This window comes from Lissotriton vulgaris, chromosome 5 (genome assembly GCF_964263255.1).
Source record: "Lissotriton vulgaris chromosome 5, aLisVul1.2, whole genome shotgun sequence".
In the NCBI taxonomy this organism is placed as follows: domain Eukaryota; kingdom Metazoa; phylum Chordata; class Amphibia; order Caudata; family Salamandridae; genus Lissotriton; species Lissotriton vulgaris.
In genome coordinates, this window is record NC_141693.1 from 1,366,866,468 (window position 1) to 1,366,883,561 (window position 17,094).

Here is a 17,094-nt window from a genome sequence, read left to right on the forward strand (position 1 = left end):
CAAAAGCTACTCATTGGAGAAGCCTGGTCTAAAGTTCTACCTCCTCTGGGGTGTGATGATATATGCATGCAGAGCCTAATTCCTTAACTACCATGAATAATATAAAATGCCCTTTACAACATATTCCCAAAACCAAATCACTTTTATGAATTAAAGTCTTTTGAAGGATCACTCCACTGATGAAAACGTAACTTTAGTTCAATATAATCAATCATGAAAACAATACTGCATTTGAAGAGATGTCAAAGTCCATACAAACACCGACCCCACTAACAATCTGTTCGTCTGAAGAAATTCAGCTGGTGCCTGGAAGCGACACTCAGCCACCGCAAAGGGTGCGTCCTCAGAACCTCTGGTGATTCAGATACTGCTGATGCGGGGAAGACTGATTTATGGCCCAGATGGTCATCTGGAACTTACCTGCCTGATAGCACTTTGGAGATGGAACACTTTTGACTTTAACAAAGAGTTGGAGTGGAACTCCTAAGACTCAAACTATTTGTAGGGCATAACCTGAATGTCCTCTATAGTGAATCGGAAATAACCACCATCATTAAAGAGAGGGGAGTAGGAGTCAGGGACCTGTGCATTGTTTGTGAATGACACATTTTTCTTTGTCAAATAATCCTTTTTTTTAAAAAAAAAAAGCAAGGATGTGATGTGACTGGACAATCCTTTATTACTGCTGTTGAGCGTATTTTGAGTTGTGATTCTATGTTCACCCAGAGTCTACCTCCTCCCCTTAGAAGCCTTGGACTGTTTGATCCACGCTACCTCTGGGAATCAACTGCTGAAGGGGTATTTGGATCAGTCCCTCAGGATCCATAGTAGGTTGGGCCACAGGACATCAGGAGTAAAAGGCCTCACACTCCACAGCTGGGCCCCGTAGTTCCTGCTTGCCCCATGGATACAGGGTTCTTACACGTTTAAAGAACAATTGAGTTTAGCCACTGTGATCGGAGCCATTGTAAATTTTAGATTGGATTATGGCAATACCTTGATATAGCTAAAAATAGTATTATAAAACCAAAAACAACTCAAAATGTATAAAAAGATCAATCAATCAAGGATTTATAAAGCGTGCTACTCACCTGTAAGGGTCTCAATGCTCTGCTGGGGGGGTGCAGCTCCGGATCAGTCACAGAGCTAGGTCTTAAGGTTCTTCCTGAAAGTGTTCAGGGTAGGGGAGCGTCTGATGTTTACGGGGGAGCTTGTTCCAGGTCTTGGCTGCGATGTAGAAGTAGGCTCTCCCGCCTGTTCTGGTTCTGCGGATGTGGTGGACCTCAGCAAGGGTGAGGTCAGCGAAGCAGAGGTTCTTCCTGGGTGCGTGAAAGGATACTCTGTTGTTGAGGTATTTGGGTCCGATATTGTGGAGGGAATTGTAGGCGTGGGTGAGGAGTTTGAAGGTGACCCTCTTCTTGATGGGCAGCCAGTGGAGGTCTTGCAGGTGTTGGGTCATGTGTTTGTGGCTTGGTGTCCCTAGGATGAGTCTGGATGCGGCGCTCTGGATGGTTTGGAGTTTGTGTAGAAGAGTTCTGTTGATTTCGGTGTATAGGGCGTGCCTTAGTCCAGTCTGCTGGTTATGAGGGTGTGAGTGACGGTACGGTCTTTTGCAGTCGAGGGGGATCCATTTGAATGTCTTACAGAGGATGCACAGGAAGTTGAAGCTCGTGGAAGCGACAGCGTTGATCTGGCGGTTTATGGAGAGGGAAGAGTCGAGGATGATGCCGATCTTTCGTGCGTGGTCTGTATGGGTGATCGGACACCCAAGGTCGGAAGGGTCACCAGGTGTTGTCCCAGGCGGAGGTGCAGGGTCTGAGGATGAGGACCTCTGTCTTCTCTGAGATGAGCTTCAGACAGCTGTTCTTCATCCAGGCTGCCACATTTTTCATTCCTTCCTGGGAGCGGAGTCTGGTGTCTTCGGGTTTGTTCATGAGTGAGAGGATGAGCTGGGTGTCATCGGCGTAGGATACAGTGCTGACTGACGATTGCAGCGAGGGGGGCCGTGTAGACGTTGAAGAGCGTGGGGCTGAGTGAAGATCCATGGGGTACTCGGCAGTTGATATCAGTGGGTTCGGAGAAGAAGAAAGGGAGTCTGATCCTCTGGGTTCTGCCGGAGAGAAAGGATTGGATCTAGTCGAGGGTGGTTCCTTGAATCCCTGCGTCGTGAAGCCTGGCTGCTAGCGTGCGATGTGAAACGGTGTCGAAGGCTGCAGAGAGGTCTAGGAGGATCAGGGCCGCAGTGTGTCCCTGGGCTAGTAGCATGCGGATGTCGTCATTGGCGGCAAGGAGGGCGGTCTCGGTGATGTGGTTACTGGGGAATCCAGACTGGGAGGCATCTAGGATGGAGTTATCTTTGATTAAGGTGGTCAGCTGGGTGTTTCCGAGTCTCACAGTGACTTTGGCTGCGAAGGGGAGGAGAGAGATGGGCTGGTAGTTTTTCAGGTTCGTTGGGTCGACCATCGGTGTCTTGAGGAGGGTTTTCACCTCCGCCCGCTTACAGTCGTCTGGGAAGATGCCGGATCTGAAGGAGATGTTGATGATCCGCCCTAGTTTGGGTGTGATGGCGATGGCGGCCCTGTGGAAATGTGGCGTGGGCAGGGGTCCGTTGGAGCGTCTGAGTGTGTTATCTTCATGGTTGCGGTGATATGTTCGATGGTGGCGGGATCCCAGGTCACGATGAGTGGCTTATTGGCCCTAGGTCACGATGAGTGGCTTATTGGCCCTGGTAGGGAGGGGGGTGGTGAGGTTCGGCGTCTGTTCGCTAACATTTTCAAAGAGGCTCTTGATCTTTAGATGGAAGTAGGAGCTAAGCTTGTTACAGAGTTCCTGGGAAGGTGTGACATCCGTGGCTTCGCTGGGGGGTTTTGTGAACTGCTGTATGACATTGAACAGTTCCTTGGTGTTGGTCGCGTTGGCCTAGACTTTCTCTCTTATGAAGGTCCTCTTGGTTTCCCTTATGCGCTGGTGGTATACCTTCAGGGCGCTCCTCTGGTCGTTCCGTGCTTCTGTGTTTTTCTGGCTTTGACAGGTTTTCTCAAGGCGTCTGCAGGAGCGTCTGGCTTCTTGAAGTTCTGTGGTGAACCAGGCGGCCTTCGGGGGTGCGCTGGTTGGCGGGGTTGCAGAGGGGTGCGAGCTTGTCGGCGCAGCAGGAGATCCAGTGGTGAAATTCTGTGGCTGCGGAGTTGGTGTCGGTCGTGGCACTAGGGGGGGTTTGGAGGAGGGTGGCGGTGAGGTCACTTTGCTCCAGTTCTGTTGTGGGGGCATGGGCGGACTTGGGTGTGGCGGTGGTGATGAAGGTGAAGTGGAGGGCAGTGGTGGTCCGTCCAGAGGGCGTGGGTAGTGTGACTGAAACGGATGTTTGAACCTCCCGTGAAAATGGGGTCGAGGGTGTGTCCAGCCCTGTGGTTAGGCGTATTGACTAGCTGCTTCAATCCGAGGTTGGCGAGGAGAGTGGTGGTGTTGGGGTTGTCGCAGATGTCGAGGTGGAAGTTCAGGTCCCCAAGTAGGATGTGGTCCGTGGAGGTGATGGCGTGGGGGCAAGTCACAAATGCTAGTAGATCTTACCACTGACTGCGTAGATGCTCTGTATCTCTTTAATTTCCTCAATATACTCTATAAATGTTGTTGAGAAGACATACCCACATCAGCAACAATTCTCGCTCATCAACCAGAGCTGTATGCTCAGCTACTCAAAATAATTTCAAACGCCATAGAAACTTGATTGTCTTAGGGTTAGGTTGTGTAATGACTCCCAACAATTTTCCTACTGATTCCAATAGCAATAAATTCTAGGTGAATATCAAAACTCATCATTTTCGGTTTATAGTGGCCAGTGTCAAGAGATAGTGTTCTGGCTGGCTTTCAACTGAACCTATCACGCCAGAAGATTGTGATAAACAATATTAGACCTGGCCTTCCATCACCGATTAAACATTGGCTCTTATCAAGCTGCCCTAAATTTTGTCATTGTCAAAGTAAAAGAGGGTATGTAGCGGTCTACAAAACTACTCAATATATAAATAAATAAAATGCATATTTGTGATGGTGTGCTATTTATTGAATAAAATACCCCTTCAGTTCATATGCATTATAAGGATACTGTAAATCACAGATAAGTTTTAAAAGAGAAAAAACACTGCAGCCACAAAACCAAAAGGCAACTTGTACTATCCTTAGAACATATAGTAAATTGTATTCCTTATAATACCTGGTCACACCATTCACTATCCCGCAAACATCTTTGTTTTAAAACCTTGCTCTCATGCTACCTCTTATGAAAGAGATACTATGGTTGTAGATGCCTAAAATACATTTGTAATAAATACTGTGTCTATAAATTGGACACATATTATATTTTAAGCAAGTTCAGTCACACATAAAATTGGTTGCAGTTCAGAATGTTTACTAACATGCAGATAGATTTTGGTTTCTTTTAATGAATTTCAGCACTGCAAAAAATAAAAATGTCATAATTGTGATCATATGAGCTAAAGACTGAATATTTTCAGGGAGAAAATCGCTCAGCATAATATGCTGACAAGCTGGTTGTTTCTTGTTTAAACAGTGGTAGTAATTCTGCGCATTGAAGTGCTTTTTAGGTCTCGCTCGAGACCTATTGCTGCCAAGATGGGTCTGAAGGGACTTAGACTGGGGGACGAGCGCCGATTGCCCATCGTGAACGCGCACGCCCAGACCCCGCCTCCCCCCCCCAGCCGTGCACATCTCATTCAGAGTCAGCCATGCCTCTCTCAGTCGCGCGCGCACCCACACATGCAGACACACACACACAGACACACACACACACTGCATACACACGCTCACACCCCCCCAATCTACTCACGGGCGCACACACAAACACAGTCACACACATGTGCATCCACACACTCGAAGTGCCCATCTCCTGTCTCGCTAGCCTAATGCACCAAAAAACAGTCCCCCTACTCACCGGGCTGACTCAGGACTCCTCCGCTGTTCTCCAGGCCGGTCTTTCCTCCTCAGGTGTAGGGTCAGCGGCTCAGGCTCGGCAGCAGGCGGGGCTCTCCATGACGGGTTTCCTAGACATCCGAGGTGCACGCTCACGGCACATGGAGACGCGCAGCGTGACTTTGAGTGTGCGCCCGCCCGTACAGCTGAGGTGCATGCTCGCACGCTCATGACGTTATCCTTCGCTTGTTTAGGGCTCGCTGGTGTTGGAGCGCGAAGCGCTCCCGCCACGCGCAGATTCTGGTCTGTGAACGCGCAGATTGTCAGCGTGCGTGTGCTCCCTTCCTGGCTCCGAACGCGTGCTGCTGCTGGCGCAGGGGCTGCAATTCCACAGCCGGCCACTGGGGACAGGTCCGAGACCGTCAGGGGGAAGCTGCGTCTGAGGTAGGAGCGAGGCATCACCGCAGAGGAGGAACCAGGCCGGCTGCTGGGCACTGAGCAGTGAAAAACTCCGGAGCAGCAAGGCCCCACCTCCCCCCACACCTCCGGAGTCCGGTTAGTTTCAAACTTGTTTCAAGTCCATCTCCCACCAGTAACAGGCGGGAGTCGTTCTTGTTGAATAAGCAGCAGCCAAGGATGGGTGGGGGGGGGGCGGGAGAGACTATAGATGAAAACTCCATGCAAACCCTGTAGAAATATCTCACATGGACAACGACGGTGCCCCCAAAAGACCAAAAGAGCTGGGAGTGGCGAGAAAAATGAAGGTTTAGCCGTGTATATGAATGAGACTTCCCGAGCTCTGCCAACATCATCAGGGTCCTAGTGTGAAATGCATGACTTTTGTATCAGATGTTTCAACCTTTGAGAGGCAGGGCCCTTCCATACAGGACACTCCACCAGTGGCACGGGCCACCGATTTTAATGTCTCTCCATCCACGCAGGTGATTTTTCAGAATGTTATTTCACAGGTGCGCATATACCAGAAGGTTCTCGACCCCTGAAAGAACCGTCAAGTGCAGTTATCCCCACAGAAAGTGAGGCGTGTTCCGATCTTACACTTTAAAGACTGAAATACTTGGTATTCTCAAAGAACAGGGCAGGGACATTACATGTATGTTACCTTTCTCATATTTAAATGGATAGTACTCTTACAATGGGTGCTTATGGCTTTGTGGGGCCAGCTTTAAAACATTATAAGCGAAGATCTCTTAGGTTCAAGTCTGTTCCTGGCTGGATTTGGGCAATAGAGAGCATAGGCAGCTGTCGATTCACTTGTCTAAGGTCTCCTCTCCCTCTGTGATGACATTTTTACCTGTTGCATTTTTAATTGTTTACATTCATTTTTTTCGCCTCTCATGTCTGTTAGTTGTTACTATAATTTGGTTAGCTTGATTCCATGTTTGTGGCAGCCATGCAAATTGTTAGCATTCCCTTATCTGTTACTAATATATGGGTTACAGTAATTGAATTTGCTTATGTCACGTCTTATTTTCGTCACGTCCTCGGAAGGCTGAAGATGGGAGAGAGCCAACGTTTTTGGTGTGATTTCTGGTCTCTTCATTTGCAAGTCAGCTCAGCTGGTTGAGGCCGCCTGCAGAGATCTGGGTGAGGCTTATGGGTATAAAAAAACAAACAGTAGGGGAGGGCTAGAGGGACGTTTAAAGACCGATGCCTAAGTAATGTCCCCAAAGGACTCAATTATGCACAAGGTACTTAGGGGTCTAGGAGCTGAAACCAGAAAAGTGTTTGCTGCTATAAAACCTATGTCTAGTTAGTACTATAGGAATATAAACAGTAACAGACCGAATCGCCAATAAATGAAACACCTGTAATCGTGAGTCACCCCAGTTGTTTTGGATTCCCATCAAAGTCTTACAAGATCAATATTATCATTTGGTAATCCCTGGCGGGTATTGTGTCTCCTGACCATTGAGATCACAAGCATACCCTCTCGGATGGTTCGGGGTAGCGACCACAATCACACAGGTATCACAAATGCTGTTGATTCAATGGGAAAGGTGCAGTGCAAAAAGGAATAAGTGGTGATTTAAAATAGGATAGGGAACTAACAAAAGAAATTTTAATAAGCGTTGGCCCCTTCCTGATTAAAAACAAGAACAGACTGGTAAACTTATCGCATTGATAACAAATATCTGCGCGGAGACCAACATGTTTCAGCCTAAGAGGGAGTGACCTCGGGCTTTCTTCAGGGTCTCTGTTCTAGATGGTGCTACTGCCTGTATAAGTGTAGTAAAGTGTGAAAAATTATACAAAAAAACACACAAGTGAAAAGAGCCAGAAAAGGATATAGTGTTCCTTCTTCTGTGCGTACTCCTCTTCGGAAGCAGGTACTCGGTTACTGTAGTCGGGGGACAAACATACAAGTGAAACACTTTCAGCAACCCTGGTCTGAGTATTACCAAGCATCGAGTCAAGAACTTTATCAACCTGTGATACTCACCCAGTACTTCCGGGGAGTGGACCTCACCTCTTCCTGGACCTGGCTCAGGATATGTGAGGCCCCGCTCTACGGGAACAGAAACCGACCTCATGGTTATGGTTATGGAGGGATCAGGTAGATCTACTCTCATGCATACTACATGAAGTCAAACATGTTCTGGACGTAGAGTATACTGTCATACACCTGGACGCGCTCTCGTGTCAGTGCCCCTCATTACACCCACCCGCCGCGAGTCCAAAGGGACTCGAGAGATGTTCTATTGACAAGGCTATGGGTTGATGTCAAACGTAGCACGCCGAGGGTGCTAGCGGAGCTATCGTCTTACCTGTCCGTCGTTGTCTCGAGCTGTGACTGAGTCAGGGGGAGGCTCAGAACAGTGTTCGTCATTCTTACTTGAATGGTTAGAGAAAAAGTTCCCAACCAATCAGCCAGAGATACAACGACGTAACCTCATACTGAGGCTCGAACTACTCGATGACGTCATACTTAACATTCGGGTAGTTCCAGTGATATGCAAAGGACCCCGTGGTTGTTCAGTGGCCGGTCAAAATTGCCTGGTGGGGAAATTAGGAGAGACTGAACCATGGGATGTCGTCATTCAGTCCATGTTGATCAGTACCCAATTTGTACACCCATCTTTGCTCTTTGCGAAATAGGAAGTTGGACACATCGCTTACATGGGTGGGGATGTGTGGTTTTTCAAGAACATGCCAATGGAAATCGTTTTCACTATGATTATGCTCGATAAAGTGTTTGGTAAGTTTCGAGATATCTTTTTTACAGCGGAATGTACTCTTATGTTCCTGCATTCTTACTCTAACCTTTCTGGTGGTCATGCCAACATATCGCTCGTTACAGATGCATGTGAGGAGATAGATTAGGTTGTTGCTATTGCAATTGGAGAATTGCCTCAACTCCCAAGGTCGATCTGTCCCGATATCCACGCTAGTGATCTTGGAGGTGAGTGGACAGACAGAACAGTTACCACAAGGGTGGTGGCCTGTAACAGGTGGCAGGTCCCAAAGGGTGCCCACTTCTCTCTTGGCAGTGGTTTTGGGACGGGTATGTACCAGTCGATCCCTTAAGTTTTTGGAGCATTTGAACGCAAATAGGGGGAATTCAAGTTTGTCCTTCCCGCTATTAAGAATGCGCCAGTGTTTCTTGATAATTTTCTGAACCTTATTTGACTTGGTGTTATAAGTACTCACGAGAGTGAGTCGTTCTGTCGGTGGTTTGGCAGGTTTAGGTTCCAGTAGCGCAGCCCGGTGGTTGTTGGCTGCTCTTTTGCATGAGCGATTCACCAGTCTTTTGGGGTAATGCCTTGCCAGAAGCTGATTGGACAGTTCACCGGCATGTCGTTCAAAACTTTCAGCGGTGGAGCAGTTCCTACGGACTCGTAGGAATTGCCCAAATGGGAGGTTATCCCTTAGGGCCTTGGGATGTTGACTCTCATACAATAGGAGGGAGTTGCGTGCCATTGGTTTACGGTAGAGTTCGCTCTGTAGGCCATTCGCTGTACAGTAGATTGAAAGATCCAGAAAGGCTACTCGTTCCTTACTTATTTCAATAGTGAAACGGAGGTAGTCATTTTGATGATTGAGCCATTCGTGGAATTGTAGAATGGATTCTTGGGACCCTCTCCACACTAACAAGACATCGTCTATATATCTCTTCCACCAGATAATAGACGTGAAATGTGGGTTGCTCGCATGTAGTACCGTGGTCTGTTCAAATTTGTGAACATACAGGTTCGCCAGGGACGGGGCAAAAATACTTCCCATGCTGGTTCCAGAGAGTTGATGATATATTCGGTCTTCAAACATGAAGAAATTCTCTTTCATTGCTATAGTAGCAAGCGTCATGATAAAGGGCACAGGAGTGATGGAGTCAAGCTCAGATTCCTCCAGGATGGTGCGGACGGTGTCTAGAGTGGCATCCTGGGGGATCGATGTGTATAATGACTCAATGTCCAGTGAGACAAGGTAGTCAGTCTCTTGGCAAAAGTCAATTTCCGGGATTACCCTTAGGACATCAGTGGTGTCCTTCAGATACGTTGGCATGGTGTGCACCAGAGGTTTGAGGAAATGATCCGCAAATGCAGATAAGGGTTCCAGTAAGGACCCCTGCCCTGAAATGATAGGTCTGCCAGGAGGAGGTCTTTGTGGTTTGTGTACCTTGGGCAGAGTATAGAAGTATGGCATAGTGGGATTTTTGGCCTGTAGGAATTGTGCCTCTAGGTTGGTTATCCAGCCCTCTGCCAAAGCTTCCTCTACTAGATTCTTGATTAGGTTCATCAATCCTGGAGTGGGGTCGCTGGTCAGTGGTTCATAGGATGTGCGGATGCTCAGTTGGCGGGAGCATTCCATTCTGTAAGTTTCGACATCCTGGACCACGATGGAACCCCCTTTATCAGCGGGCTTCACGACTATGGTGTCGTCTTGGCAGAGGGAGTTCAGTGCCTTTCTTTCAGCTGCAGATAAGTTATTGTAACCTGAGTGGGTCGAGTATTGGATTTGGTCAATGTCATTTTTCACAGCTATCTCGAATGCGAGAAGCTGCGGGGGTATGGCATGAGTGGGAGGGAGAAAGGTGGATTTGTTCCTGAGACCTGTGTTATTATCAGGTTCAATGCGAATGTCATCGCTGTTTTTCGGTTTGAAAAAGTAGTGGAGCCTAAGTTTACGAAAAAACTGAGCTAACTCGATTTGGAGTAGGAACGGGTCTCCCTCATCTGTGGTTACAAATCCAAGCCCTTTATTAAGGACTGCTTCTTCCAAATCTGTGAGAGTACGTTGGCTGAGGTTGACTACCAGGCTCTCACTGGTGGTATTGGTTACTCTTGGGCACCCCTCCTTGTGTGGCTCCTGGTCCCTGCGTGTGGGCCTGCTGTGTCCTCCCATTGGACCTGAGGTTGTCCCTGTGACGGTCTTCTTTTGCCCCGTGACCGTCTGGGGCCACGCGCTAAAAAAGGCTGGTTATTAAAATTAGGGAAACCTTGGAATGGGGCCATGGGTGGTTGAAAGGTGCCAGGGAAGCCCCAGGGTCCTGGTGGCCACCATGGCTGGTTGGGCATGTTGTATTGACCCCTCTGGTTCTGGTATCTTCCGCCCCCTCTACCCCGATTTGGGCCAGCATTAGGTGGCTGATTAGTGGTATCTGAGTCGCTACCAGTGTCAGAGCTAGATCCAGAGTAGTTGGAACCATACCTCCTCCCATTTTTGGTAAAGTCTGGAGCTTTGTAGTTATCGCTGGTGTAAGGGTACACCGTTTCTAGTTTGAATTTGGCTAGGTCTTTCTTGAATTTCTCAAGTTTAGTTTGCAATATAGACTCAGCAAATTCCTTGTTAATTCTGTCAGACTCGTCTTTATTTTTCTTGAAGTTAGCGGTGACTGCAGTTTTTATTTGCCCTTCAAGGACCTGTATCTCTACTAGTATTGCGTCTGCTACCCGTTTGGCTGTGCTGATTATTAAAATAAGCCAATCACGGGTGCATCGCCAGGCAATCAAAGACCAGTCACCCAGAAATTTCTTATCAGTAAGAAAAAGACGAGGGGCATTAGTTACTATCAGCCCCGGTGGTGCACAGCTTGCTCTCATGTATTCAGCCATGATAATCCCGTGGGTCTCAGTGCGGGAATGTGATTTCTTCATGGCTAGCAGTTTAGTCCAATCGTCAGACTTGTTAACTGTGGGTGTGGGGAGAGTGTCCAGAATACTTGGCATGTTATCGAGTATTGATTTGTACATAGCATCATCATAGGCTAAACCAGGGGCGTGGCTTGGGCGCCGATGGCGATGGTCGCCTGAGAGCTCGGCTCCGGGACTAAGCCCGGGTTATCCTGAAAATCGGAGGCTGCGGGGCACCCCAGACCCCGCATTCTGCTGAGCGTGCCGACGGAGACCTGCCGGGGCCCCTGGTGGAGCTTGGACGAGGGTTGCTCCGGAGTAATACCGAAGTTTGCGGAGTTGCGGAGTGCGACCCAACATGGCGCCCGGACTCCTTTGTCCCCCTGTTCGGACCTACTGACTTGAAGAAGTGCCGCGGGCAGCGACTGGCGCCCGGCTTCGCCATCCCCGGCTGTTCTGGGCATTGGACATTTACTGGATTGGACCTTTTGCAACGGTTTTGCACTCGGTTGGACGGCCGGGCGGGTGCCCACGCAGTGGAGGGCACCGGGAGCGGACGCCCTGCGATCCAAGCGGTGGCCCACCTCGCGACTCCGCAACTAGCTACGTCTTCCTGGCCAGTCCACCTACATGGGAGGCGTGACACTCTGGCGCCACAGATCATCCGAGGGAGTTGGTGGCCCTCACCCCGGGGCTATAGTGGGTGAGCGGGTCTGCCTGACTCGGCGACGGCTGTCTCCGCCCCCTCATCGGTGCCCTCGGACGCCGTGGCGGTGGCGTGAGTCGAAGCGGCGGAGTCTCCACAGGCTCTGGAGAAGGAGGTCGCCCATACCCGAATTGAGGACAAGCACCCGGGAAGGTCGTGGTCGACACCTGCACACGGAGACGCCTACTCCGGGACCCTCACGGAGTGCCCCTGGAGGCATGGGGAAACCTAGAGGAGCCAAGGGTCCCACCCAGACCGCCTCGGACTCTGAAGCCCAGGACAAAGAGGAGCATGGGGACCCAAAAAGTTCTGGTGGCGCGCCGATGCAGCAACAGTTCGACCGTGTCCTAGAGGCGATAGAGACCACGAGATCAGCCCTCCAACAGGACATTGCTCAGGTGGCGACGAGCCTGGGCCTCCTCAGAGCGGACCATGGCAAACTTTCAGACCGGGTCAAGGAGGTGGAGGGCACGGTGAAAACCTTGGAGCCGGCGCAGCGAACCTTGGCTGCGACGATGAAGGACGCCCTATCCCGAATTGCGACCCTGGAACGGAGAGCGGAGGATGCGGAAGGCCGCAACAGGAGGAACAACATCCGAGTGGTGGGCCTGCCGGAAAAGATCGAGGATGGCGATATGGTGACATACTTGGAGACCTGGCTCCGAGACACGGTGGTCCCGGAAGGACTGTCCTCCTTCTACACTCTGGAACGGGCCCACAGAGTCCCAGCACGGCCCCTACAGCAGGGACGCACCCCGAGACCGGTGGTGGCGCGGTTGCTGCATTTTCGAGACAGGGACTTAATCCTCAATGCCGCCAGGCACAATGGCCCGTTCAAAGTAGCGAACAGTCAGGTGAACATCTTCCCGGATTACACCTACGAGACTCAGCGCAAGCGGTTCTCCTTCCTAGCGGTTAAGCGCGAGCTCAGGAGCGAGGGCATTCAGTATTCACTTCTATACCCTGCAAGGCTCCGCATCATTGTCGATGACAAAACCCAGTTCTTCGACACCCCGGAGGATGTCTGTGTCTGGCTCGAGCTATACAGGACAGGGAAAGATGGCTTTGGCTCCTCGTCCCAACAGGCAGATGAGCCAGAACAAAGGCGGCGATCCAAGAGGGTCAGGAATCGCCGCGGCCGCACGGGAGGGCCCTCAACTGCGGAGACATCATCGGAACGGAGGGGAGTGCTGGAAGTATTGTCGGAGTTGTCGGGAGCACGAGATGAAGCCATCGAGGAGGAAGAAAACCCGGGTGATGAGGGAGCACCATCGGACTCGGAGGATTCAGTGGCCGATAGTGCCCATACACCGGTGATCACACCGAAATCGGTGGAGGACCTTTTGGATGGGCAAGGGTAACGGGGTATACTGCCTTGTTTTGGGTGGGGGCCCGGCAGGGGGGAGGCGGTTGCCGTCCTTTATTGCTGACAAAGAGGGAGAGAGGGTTGGGGGGCCTCTGCTTTTGCCCCGGAAGGTTTTGGCACTGTTTGGGGCTTGTTATAGTCCTGGTGGCCTGGGCGACGAGGGCCCACTGCCTCCGCCCAGCCCGCACCTGGCCCATAAGGCCTTCCTACGGTGGCGACCGTAGGATTAGTGGGGGCTCTTGGGTTGATGAAAGACGAGGTTTGGATGGGATCTAGATGGTGCAGTTTGGGTCCTGTTCTGGGGTGGGTGGGGGGGGTTTGGCTGGTTTTTGGGTTGTTTGGTTTTGGTTGGGGAAAATGGCCGCCATCAGCGCTGGGAGGATTGATGTCTTTTCTTTGTGGGGACCCGGATGGGGGGACTGTGCAAGAACAATCTGGGACAATGGCTGATGTTGCTAACTTGAAATGTGTTACTTGGAACGTAAGGGGGCTTCACACTATGTCCAGGCGCCACAAGGTCCACGCTTATTTAGTGCGTAGGGGAGTGCAAATGGCGCTGCTGCAGGAAACTCATCTGAACAAGGCGGAAGGGGCGGCGCTTCAGCGTAGATGGCGGGGGCAGGTCTTTTCCACGTCGTACTCCGCTTATGCCAGGGGGGCGCTAATATGGATCAGAGCAGGGGTCCCCTTCCAAGTCACGAGGACAGTGTTAGATCCAGAGGGGCGTTTCGTGGCCATCTCGGGCACTCTAGGGGGGAGGGACCTGAATGTTTGCTGTGTATACGCTCCTAATGTAGACCAGACTGCCTTCCTTTCCAGGTTATCGGGCTCGTTGGCCCACTTTTTCGCCGGGCCCCTCCTGCTGGGGGGAGACTTTAACTCCGTAGTGGATGTGGACATAGACCGCTCGCATCCCCCGCTTCCCGATTCCCCGGTCCGTCGCACGGTTAAGGGTCGTCAGGATTGGCAGACCCGCTGGGGTTTGACGGACATTTGGAGGGCGCATCACCCCGCATCTAGGGATTATTCATATTTCTCGAGACTCCATGAGTTGCATGTCAGACTAGACGGCTTTCTTGGATCGCCCGAACTGGTTTCGGCAGCGGTCCGATCGGAGTACTTATCTAGGACCATCTCGGACCATAACCCCCTCCTACTGGACCTTCGCTGGTTTCCTGGGACGCCGGCGGTGCCCACCTGGAAATTGCGACCCGAGATCCTCGAGGACAGTGTCTTCAAAGCGGACCTGGGGGAGAGAATATCGGATTATTTTGCGTCCAACGGCGGCTCCGCGAGTACTAGGGCGTTAGAATGGGACGCTTTTAAGGTAGTGGTGAGGGGTTACTGTATCTCTAAGAAGGTGGGTATGAGGCGCGTCATCCTGGCTGATTTAGACACAGCGGACCGGGAACTCCGCGAGCTTGAAATTCGCCGCCCCGGACACCCGGAATTGCAAGCACAAACGGCGGAGGCGAGGGAAAAGGTAGCGGCAGAGGTCGAACGGCTCCGCTGTTTTGATTATAAGGCCTAAACGGTCCGGTCTATCGCGGAGGGAGACAGGTCGAGCGCGTTGTTGGCGTGGTTGGCCAACCCTACGCGCCAGTCCCAAACGACGACAAATATGCGTGGGGCAGACGGAACCGAGGTATGCACCCAACCGGAGATTCTTAGTTGCTTCCGGCATTATTATGAATGTTTATACCGCAGTCGCTCCGCACGTGACCCAGACCGGCTTGATAATTATCTTCGCCCACTGGAGCTCCGCACAGTGGAGCAGGAAGTGGCGAAAACCCTGGGATCCGACATTGAATTAGGGGAGATCCGCGGGGCCATTAAACGGATGGCGAGAAACAAGACCCCGGGCCTAGATGGCCTACCAGTGGAGTTTTATGCAGCTTACGCTGACCTCCTAGCCCCTCGATTACTGGTGGTCTACAGGGAGGCGAAGAGGCTGGGGCGACTCCCGAGCTCGATGTGTGAGGCGTTGGTGGTTCCTCTCCTCAAACCGGGCCGAGACTCATCCGACCCGGGATCCTATCGTCCCCTATCGATGTTGACAGTGGACTACAAAATACTGAGCAGCATCTTGGCCTCGAGGCTGCTGGGACACATGAGTTCCCTGGTGCATGAGGACCAGGCCGGTTTCATCCCACGGCGGAACACGACCATGAATATTCGTAGGTTGTTCCGTTTGCTAGGGGAACCATTTGTGGATGCCCCGGCCCCGGTAGTCTTGTCGGTGGACCTGGAGAAGGCTTTTGATAGCCTGGAGTGGGACTACCTCTGCACGGTGTTACGGAGATTCGGCCTCGGGGAGGGATTTGTCCGATGGACCGCGGTTCTTTATGCTTCTGCTTCGGCCAGGGTCCGAGCGGGCCCATTGATTTCATCGCGGTATCCGGTAGAACGAGGCACGCGGCAAGGGTGCTCATTGTCCCCACTTCTTTTTGCGCTGGCGGTGGAGCCACTGGCGCTGCACCTTCGCTCGGGAGCCCACTATACGGGCTTATGGACGTCTGCGGGCCCGCATTATGTCTCGCTATATGCGGACGACCTGTTGCTCTTCCTAGAGGACCCGGTCGACGCTTTACGTGGAGCGGAGTTGGCACTCACGGAGTTCGGAGAGGTTTCGGGCCTCCGAGTGAATTGGTCTAAGACCTGTCTTTTTCCGGTACGCAGGGGTACCCCCGCCCCTGCGCTAAGTAGGGAGATTAGATGGGAGCCCGACTGCTTTAAGTACCTTGGGGTATTCGTTTACCACGACCAACCCGACCTCCTAGATGGGAACATTGCCCGCTGCATTCGAGCACTCCGAGGTTGCATGGACTTTTGGGCCACGCTGCCGCTTTCGGTGGCGGGACGTATTGCCCTGCTCAAAATGGTGGCGCTTCCCCGGTTATTATATTACTTCCGGACTTTACCGATCTGGGTCCCACCGGCCACGTTTCGTCGGTTACGCTCTATGGTGGTCGGATTCCTCTGGGGAACGGGCCGGCGGCGGGTGGCCCTCAACACCTTGATGAGGCCGAAAGACGAGGGGGGGCTCGCTGTGCCGGACTTCGAAAAGTATTATCTGGCGGCGCAGCTCCAGACCTTCACCCAGGAGATCGCCAGGGAATTCCGGGGCCCGGAAGACGGAAGGGGGACGGGTATGGCCAGGCATGTTCTCTCCTTTATAGCGCTGCGACAACGTTTAGTCCTGCGGGACTTGTCGATGGAGGAGCGGACTGTCCGCCTGTGTTGGAATCGGGCCCACGCCCGAGGCCAACTGAGAACACCATATGCGCCTGAAATACCGTTGGGAATGCTGACGGCCCTCCCCCACGGAGGGGATTGGTCACGTTTGGCGGCCTGGGAGGATTCCGGTTTACAGCTCGTTGGTGATCTGTACGAGGACGGAGCGCTCTTGTCCTTTCAGGATCTCATTGACCGCTTCGGGATCTCCCGGGGTGACTTTCTGCTGCACTCGGCCATTGTGCGAGCGATCCAGGCACACTGGAGGAACGGGCAGGAAGAACCCCACTTATCTCAGGTGTGCCAGTACGTAATGATGTCGGCGGGCACGGTGAAGGCGGTCACTTGCCTCTACGGCAGGTTGATTACCGAGGAATTGGCTCCTCTCACCACTTTGAGGACCCGCTGGGAGGAGGACATTGGTAGGGAGATCCCGGAGACGACCTGGTCCCAGTTGGTGAGAAGAGCCTGGAAGGGCACACGTAACGCCCGTTTCCAACTGGTCCACTATTATGTTCTCCATAGAGCGTACCTGACCCCGGTGAAAATCAGGCGTTATTTTGCCACGGCTTCGGCGGAATGCCCTAGATGCCCGGCTCAGGAGGCGGACCTCCTACACATGTTATGGGCCTGCCCAGGACTGACGTCCTACTGGCAGGAGGTAGCGACGACCCTGGAGGAGGTGACAGGGAGACTCTTATCATTGGATGCGGCGGTGGGGCTCCTACACTGGTTCCCCCATACCCCCAGGAATAAAATTTCTAGTAAATTTA